Source organism: Protopterus annectens, chromosome 2.part2 (genome assembly GCF_019279795.1).
Source record: "Protopterus annectens isolate FY-2018-M chromosome 2.part2, PAN1.0, whole genome shotgun sequence".
Classification (NCBI taxonomy): domain Eukaryota; kingdom Metazoa; phylum Chordata; order Ceratodontiformes; family Protopteridae; genus Protopterus; species Protopterus annectens.
The window spans coordinates 905203602-905212141 of NC_056730.1; positions in this window are offsets into that span (position 1 = coordinate 905203602).

An 8540-nucleotide genomic window follows, 5' to 3' on the forward strand; every position below is an offset into this window, starting at 1 on the left:
AAAAATTGCTCTTGTATAAACTTAAGACAGTTGATATAATAACAGGTCTTGCTTTAGCATGCATTTTTCTGAAGGTTATGACATCTGAAACTCAATGTCTGTCATTATTTTGTCACTTCACTCCTAAACAATTTGCCAGAAAACCACAAATTTTATGAGGAACAAACCAAAAATAAGAAGCAAAAATCTATTCATTCTGCAAAAATCTGGATAGTTGAGAGGTATAGTTCAGATGTGGCTGTCTTTGCGTTTGCTGCCCTTCCTCCCTCACAAAATCATGGTCAAATGGAGCCTCCCCCCTGCAGCCATTCCAATGTCCCATTCCTTGGTTATTTCGCACCATTTACCATAAACACTGTAATGTGCATACTGCTTTACTTCTGAAATTATTTGGATTTGAAAGTTTTATTTTGAATTTTACAGCACAAACACTAATAGATATCTGCTAAACAAAGCAAAGCAGCCTCACAATGAAAATAGACTTAGCATTAAAACTTCTGTGCCCTTCAAACTCACATTCATTGAAACAGCATTGAAACTCACATTCAAAGAAAATACATTTTGCCAGTGGCAGATATGGATTAACTTCGGTTTGCTTTCAAATCATACGCCCCTTGCACACAAAACATACACGTGCTCTTTGATACACCTTCCTGATTGTATTAAATTATATTCCTTGTACACTACAGTACAGTTGTTAGAGGTCATTTTAAATTTATTGTTTTGAACATTTTTCCGGTAAACAATGAAACAAAATGCATGCACCAATAATGAAAAAACTGCCCAATTCAAAACATTTCCATCATAAAAGTCTACTTAAACTTCTACAGTCCACCAGTATCAGTAAATATGCACAATATCTGAAGACGTAAAAGTCATCTAAATAATTCCATATTAAAGAAATCTGTAACTAATGAAGAGTTTGCTGCTAACAAACAACTTTATATTTCATTGTTTCATCTACAAATAAAGTGCCTGTTGCCCTTGAGGAATAAATTGCCTATGTTGCATTAAAAAAATGATAAGCTAGTAATATTGCAATAGGTAATGGATGACAAACTGATAACAGGTTCATAGTTACTATGTATCTTTGCCAAAAAGGACTGCAGCATCCACACCCTTTACAACACAGCACAGTATCAGCAATGCATCTCCTTACTGTGGGAGTAGAACCCACAGCCTTCTGCATTAAAAGCAAATACACTGCCTGTTGTGCTACTAACAGTGTGAACAGACTTAGCATAAGCAGCACTAAACTTTTGTTCCCCTGCAGCTCTCAGCTTCTTGTAAAATCTATGTGACACTCAGCTGTATCTCTGAACTTTGCAGCACAAGAAATCTGGAAAAAGCCAAAATTTATTGGGGGGGGGGCAAAGGCCCAAAAACCAGGGACACATTTTAAACATTGCTTGTATAATGTTGGAAAGTTGCTAGAATAAAATGCTGTGTTATCACCATACATTTCACTGCCAAGTATTGAACCCAGGACCCTGGGCAAAACAGTCAGAGCAGCATGTCACTATGCCAAAAATCATCTGTTTTGTGAAAGTGAGGAAGACTGAAACTTAAATGGCTTCCATTTAGTGAATTCATTTCTCACCAAAGTTGTCAACCTCTTAGTACAAAACACCTGAACAAAGCCAATAATGGGGGAATACAGCCCCCAAACATATTCAGTGAATTCAGTTCTCACCATAGCTCTCAACCTTAGCACAAAAAACTGGTAATTGGAATATACTTACTGAGGATGCTGATTTGATAGGGAAATTAGCTATGGCACCAAAATTTATATTAAGAAGGGGCACTAGCTTTAAAAGCCTATTGGAAAGAAATATCATGAATAATACTAATGCAGGTAGGAGGAAGTGTGGTAACTGCCCCTATTGTAAATATATGGACCAGGGCTTGAGTACAGTGGTTAATAATAACAACAATAATTTGTAATATGAAGTACAATTGTAACTCAAATATGGTTGTATATTTAGCCAAGTGTCAGTCATGTATGTCATTTTATGTTGGCAAAACCGAGCATAGACTCAGGGATAGAGTGTATGACCATCTTTACAGCATTAACAAACAAAAGCTGGATAATACCTTGGATAAACATATTTCCACACATATGGATCACAAATTTAAATTTCAGGTTATCTATCAAATAATACAGGATCCTTGGGCGGACCCTACCACATTGGTCTTAGAGAGATTGGAATTGATGTGGCAAGTCGGTTTTAATGCATATAATTATCCAGGACTTAATGACACCTGTTCAATAATGTGCCTTTTAAAATTGAGAAACTTGATGAGATAGATTGCTTGACATATATATTTGTAATATGGACCTTTAAGGTTTTTACCATCTTTACTAATAATAACGTATTTAATTCGTAATATGTCTAATAATTGTTCTTTAGTGAATGAAGTCATTTTCTTATTGTTGCTGCTCTTTTTTGTTGCTGTTTGTTGAATATATTTCAGTGTTTATTAATATTTATTTATATATATTTTCAATGTAAATTCAAGTTTTAATGGTCAGATTTATTTTAGGATGTGTAGCACTTTAAATCCACCTTAGGTTAAGTCATGTGACCAACATGGAGAGATATTTTAACCATTCTATTTTGTGTATTTTATAGCTGAAGAAGTTCACCTATATGGGTGGACGAAAAGCGCTTCATATTTGAATAAAAGACTGTTCCAGTTACTCAGCCATTGTGCCTGATTCGCATAGCTAAAGTATGCTTTGTGGTTGTCCTTAGCCTGGGAGCCCAAATTACCTCAAATTTGGCTTTGGCAGACTATTTGTCCTCTGAGTTTTTTTGTTTTGTTTGATGAGTGCTTTTATCCTGCTGTGTGCTGGACCTCCTACGTTTTGCTATGATTTTCTTCTTTCTGTTATATAGCCTATTGATTCTGTGATTCCACAAGGGTGGCTTGATTTTGAGTTAGTTCTGTACTTCTTCCTGCCTCTATGTAGCTATTAATATGCTTGTGAAAGCATCCAGTAAAAAAAAAAAAAAAAAAAAAAAGGTCTATATTTATGCTGATTAAAACAATGCTTATAAATGGCTAATTTCTAAACCTTGATATGTAAATGCCAGTGCACGATATTACTTTCCATGAGGTTTTCAATTTCTATACATGTTACAATGTGTGAAAAAAAACAGTATTGTAACTGTATAATTCTACTTTATGATTCTACTGTTATGTACTGTGTAACATCTATATTACCATGGAACTTTTCTCCCTGTGCCTTCACTGAAAACAGGCTTAACCCAGCCCAGTGGACTTCCCCAGTTAACAAACTGCAATAAATAAACAAACAAATAAAGAAAGAAAGAAATTGTACAAGGTTTCTGTGAACATTTCTGCATAGGACACAGTGTTCTCAGGGTTTATGGGGGCTTGAAATTTTGCCAGGTTATCACTTAATAGCAGGAGGTTAGCCTTAGAGTAGTTCTTGAATATTCCATGTTTAGCTGGAGGTCCAGTGTTTTTTTTTTTTTACTTCAAAGGAGACCATTTTGTGGTCTGACCTTACCAGGGAATGTATTGCACCCCAGATTGGTGGAGTGACTATCTGGTCCAGGGAATTTGTGTTTACAAAATCCAGGAATATCTGTGCCTGTATGTTTGTTGCTGTAAGGATTCCCAATTAAGAGTGGGGTAATTAAAATTACCCATGAATATGTTATTAGGTTGGATGGTTAGTGTATCTAATAAGTTTAAATACATGGTATGGGTTTCATGGGTCATAGAGGGGGGCCTATAGCTTGCAAGGAATTAGAACTGGAGTTTGCCTATGGTGAGTTGAGCATGGAGCAACTCAAGTGCATTGTTCTGTTTGGCCAGCCTTGAAGTATATTTATTTTTAATGTAAAAAGAGACAACTCTGCTTTTAGTGTCTGCCTGTGAAGTAGCTGGTCTAAATGTGTGGAAGGCATTATAACCTTGCACTGTTGGTGTGCTCTCCATGGCTGTAAAATCATGTCTCAGTGGCAACACATCCATCAGCATTCTTGAAGGTGAAGACAGCTTCTACGAGTGGAGTTTTTTGTTTAGACTCTAGCATTGAGCAGTAATACCTTCAGATTTTCTTGGTTTTGACTTGCTATGTCAGAAGTACTTTTAGTTTGGCATTGCCTAAAAAAAGGAATTATAGGGAAGACAATGTTTAACTAAATCCAAGAAAAATGTAAATGACTTGTAAAACATACAAGACGAACCAAATACACTTGTAGAACTCAGGTTTATTGCTTGAAAATCGACCAAGTACTAAGCGCTTTCTCCCAAATAGTGGGCATCATCAGAGTACTTGGTCGATTTTCAAGCAATAAACCTGAGTTCTACAAGTGTATTTGGTTCGTCTTGTATGTTTTACAAGTCATTAATGTTTAACTAATATTTGAAAGCCTAGAGGGAAGAGGTGCAGACCTTCCATGCCAAAGTAGCATGGTCTGTTGACCATCTCCTTCCTTGCTGACAAATATTGTACTCTCTTAGAATGACACCAGAAACTAAGCCAATTATTAAAGTCAGTCATCTTTGTTCATATTGTGGCATCATCCTTGGAGAAGGTGAAATGCTACTTAATGCTAGGCACATACCAGAGAGCTCCACAGTGTCTCTTAATATAGTCTAGGGAGATAAGTCTCAGGTCATGTACTCCCACATGGACTATGACTGAGTCATATTGGTACTTGTGGTCCAAGGACATGTGTGTGTGCATAATGTGGTGGATCCTAGCCCCTGATAAGCAACTGACCATGCTTTTCTCCTTACTCAGCCTGGTGAGAGGCACATCAGTGTGTCTCAAGATGGAGTATCCAATGACTAGAATTTTGGATTGTGTGGTGGCTTGTCTTATGGACTTAAAAGTTGAGCCTCCATGAGATGTAGCTCTGTGTGTTGATATGGGTGTTGTTTTGAAAGAGTGCATTTGGGGCTGCTGATGGTATTTATTATCTTCTACTTCATCTAGGAGGTCTTTGTGGTTTAGGAAGGCTACATTTAAGTGCCTCAGCATATGTCTCCTTTGAACTGTGCGTGAGGGGTGTGACATGTGTACTACTGACTACCTTATTGACATTATGAGTACCTTTATGTGAGAGCTTTGCCTCCAGTGATATTGTGTAAATACATCTCTCACATACCATACCATTTTCTTTGAGAATTAACTGGTTGTCAGTAAACATGAGGCAATTTGTACATTTCCTTAGGATGGCCACATCCACCAAGGTGGTAACGGATGACAACAGACACTTTTTCTATTGATTAGACAGTAGTAATGAGAATATCAATCAATGTCATGTGTATTCAGTTTGTAACTATGGGGGCAGTGATTGGCACTGCAGAGGTATTGTCCTGTGTATAACTAGGTATTAGAGAATATTCAATTGTGCTTTTAAAAGAAAAATGTCACTCAAGGTGTCTGAGTCTGTACAGAGCACTGCCAAACACTTGTGGGGAAACTAAAACTTAGACCCTCAAAGTTTAAGGATGAAGTATTTAGGCAGATATTCTCAAGTTAGACACAAATTGACACATAATTGAGTACAATGCCCCTTTTGGGATGTACCTTACCAGACACCTGCATATTGCTGCCCGGTTAAAGAAACTCCAGCTCTACTCAGTGGCATACCGCCTGTTCAGAGGAGATCTGTGCCTGACGTATAAAGCCATGTCCAACCCGGAATTAATGGACATGCTGCACCTCAGAAAATCCAAATCCCATCGAGCTACGCTCGAGACTTGAACCTCAGCACTGAAATAAATAGGACATGCTGGAGGGACAGATTCATAACCCAGAGGCTCCCTTCACTCTGGAATAAAATCCCAGTCCAGGTTAGGCAGAGTCCCTCATTGACTCTCTTCAAGAGGAATCTTGATGAGTGGATGGGAGATCGTAGGTTTACCCCGGGTATCATTTCTGTGTCACTGTTAGATAGAGGCATAGTATACTAGCCTCAAAAAAGGGCATAGCAAAATAAATTTAAAATGGGTGGCGAAAGCCAAACACATTCTGGCTAGGCTTATAAATGCCCTAGGGCAGATAGCCTAGTATGAACCTATGAACCTATGAACCTAAATCAAGCAGTGCTTACTGAAAATAAAGAATTAGCTTGTCAAGAATGATGAAAATGAAGACATTCTCCTCCAAAAAAGTAAGCTAATTTGGTGGTCCCCTGCCATTAATAAACTCTACAATAGAAGGAAGAAACTGTTGCAGAAAAAGGTGAAATCTCAAGACTGGAAAAACTCCCTTATTAGCCTCAACAAAAAGTTGAGATCCCTCATCAAAACCTCTAAAGCCAGCTATGAAGGCAGAATTGCGGCAGACACTAAAAACAACCACAAAGCCTTCTATAGTTATATCAAGAATCTCCACGGCAATACCCAGGTTTTCTCTGTGTTACTGCACAATGGTACATCCTATACTGAGCCAACAGATATTGCCAACATACTGGCCGACAGATTCAGTGCCAACTTTACCCCTCCCCCTCCAAGGACCAATCACAATACCAGAAGAATGCCAGGCACCCAGCATTACTGCAGCACTGGTTAAAGCTGCATTGTCCAAGGCCAAGAATACAGCATCCATGGGACCCGCCAATATCCTTGGATGTGTTCTACATAAACTGCAAAATGAACTGGCACCACATCTGTGTGCCCTGTTCAGTCACAGCGTCACCTCAGGCTTTGTCCCTACTGAATGGCGCACTGCTACAGTCATCCCTCTCCATAAAGGGGGAGTGACTACAGATCCTGGGAATTATTGCCCCATTAGCCTGACAGGTCTGATATGTAACGCTATGGAGCACATCATCATGGACCTAATTAACAAGGATATAGGGAATCTCCAAACTCTTGATCCCACTCCATTTGATTTTGTGAAAGGTAGATCATGCTTGTTCAACTTGGTTGACTTCTTTGTCAGTCACCAGAGCTGTGGATGAGGACAAGGCAGTTCATACAGCCTACCTCAATCTGGCCAAGGCCTTTGATACCATTCCTCACTCATGAATTATTGATAAACTCACCAAACTAGGTATCAGCCCCTTTATCACTAGGTGGGTTGCAAATTGGCTCACAGATAGAACCCACAGTGTGAAAGTAGCAGAATCCAAGTTAGACTGCTGACCAGTCATGAATGGAGTCCACAGGGATCAGTCCTGGGTCCTCTCCTGTTTGGCATCTACTTCTCTGAACTCCAGGCCAGCACAGAGGGACTCTGGCTGACTAAGTTCACAGACGACTGCAAGCTGTAAGCCATTATTAACTCCCCAAGTGAGGTAGACATCCTACAGAAAAGCCTCACTGAGACCAATGACTGGTGTCAAAACCATGGCCTTAAGTTTAATGCCAAAAAATGCGTTGTCATCCCCTTTGGGAAAAACTCAGTTCCCGCTAATTACCATATTGATGGGAGCCCACTGAACACTGAAGGCATTATAAGAGATCTAGGGACACAGGTTGACAGCAACCTCTCCGATGACCACATTGCCACTGTGGTCAGAAAATCCTTCTGTGTGGCACATCTCATTACCAGGGGTTTAGCATCCAGGAAGAAAGAGATAATCTCTACTCTTCCCTCATTAGGCGAATCATCAAGTATAATGCCCCATTTGGCATGTACCTCACTAGACACATGCAACAGCTGGAAAGGCCACAGAAGCACCTCATGAAAAGGATCCTAGGCCTTAAACACATGTCCTACATGGACAGACTCAAAAAACTCCAGCTATTCCCTGTCTCATATCGTCTACTAAGAGGCAATCTCTGCTTGACTTACAAAGCCATGTCTGATCCAGCTCTGTTAGAAATGCTACACCTAAAGAAATCCCAATTCCTCCACACCACATGCTCCATTACCACAATCAACAGAACATGCTGGAGGGACAGGTTCATAATCCAGAGACTGCCCATGCCCTGAAATAGACTTCCCATACATGTTAAGAAGAGCATCTCATTGGCCCTCTTCTGAGTGGATGGGAAATAGAAAGTTCTCCCTGGGGGTCACTCCAGTGGCTCTATTTGATAGAGGCACTGGGAACTAACATCATGTGGCACGATGCCAGGGCACTTCTCTGGGCTATGTTTTAAAGGCTCCAGCTCCATTAGCCTAGTACACACCTATGAACCTAGAAAAGAGAGGAGTCTCATGAATGGCTGCTGAGTGGCTACTACTAGTGCTGGTCTCACCACAGCTTCACTCTGCTGGGATACAATGTTCATTTCCTTCTTCTCTCACCAGATGCAAAATGTTAGCACCAATCTCAAGATAAGATACATGCCACAGCCTGCTTGGTGATCCACACTCTTGTCCCAGATGATGCAAGGGTCTGTAGGCTTGCTGTAGCTTTTTCCAGGTAGATGCTTTGAATAGCAGCTAGACAAATCACTTTAGTTTTGCATGCATTATGCCTTGGGTTTTGAGGTTCATAGGATAGAGTAGTGACCTGATGGTGTTTAGGAGCATAGCTGCTGCATAACAATGTAATGTTCAATGTCAGATGACATAGATGTCCAAGTTTTGTCTAGCA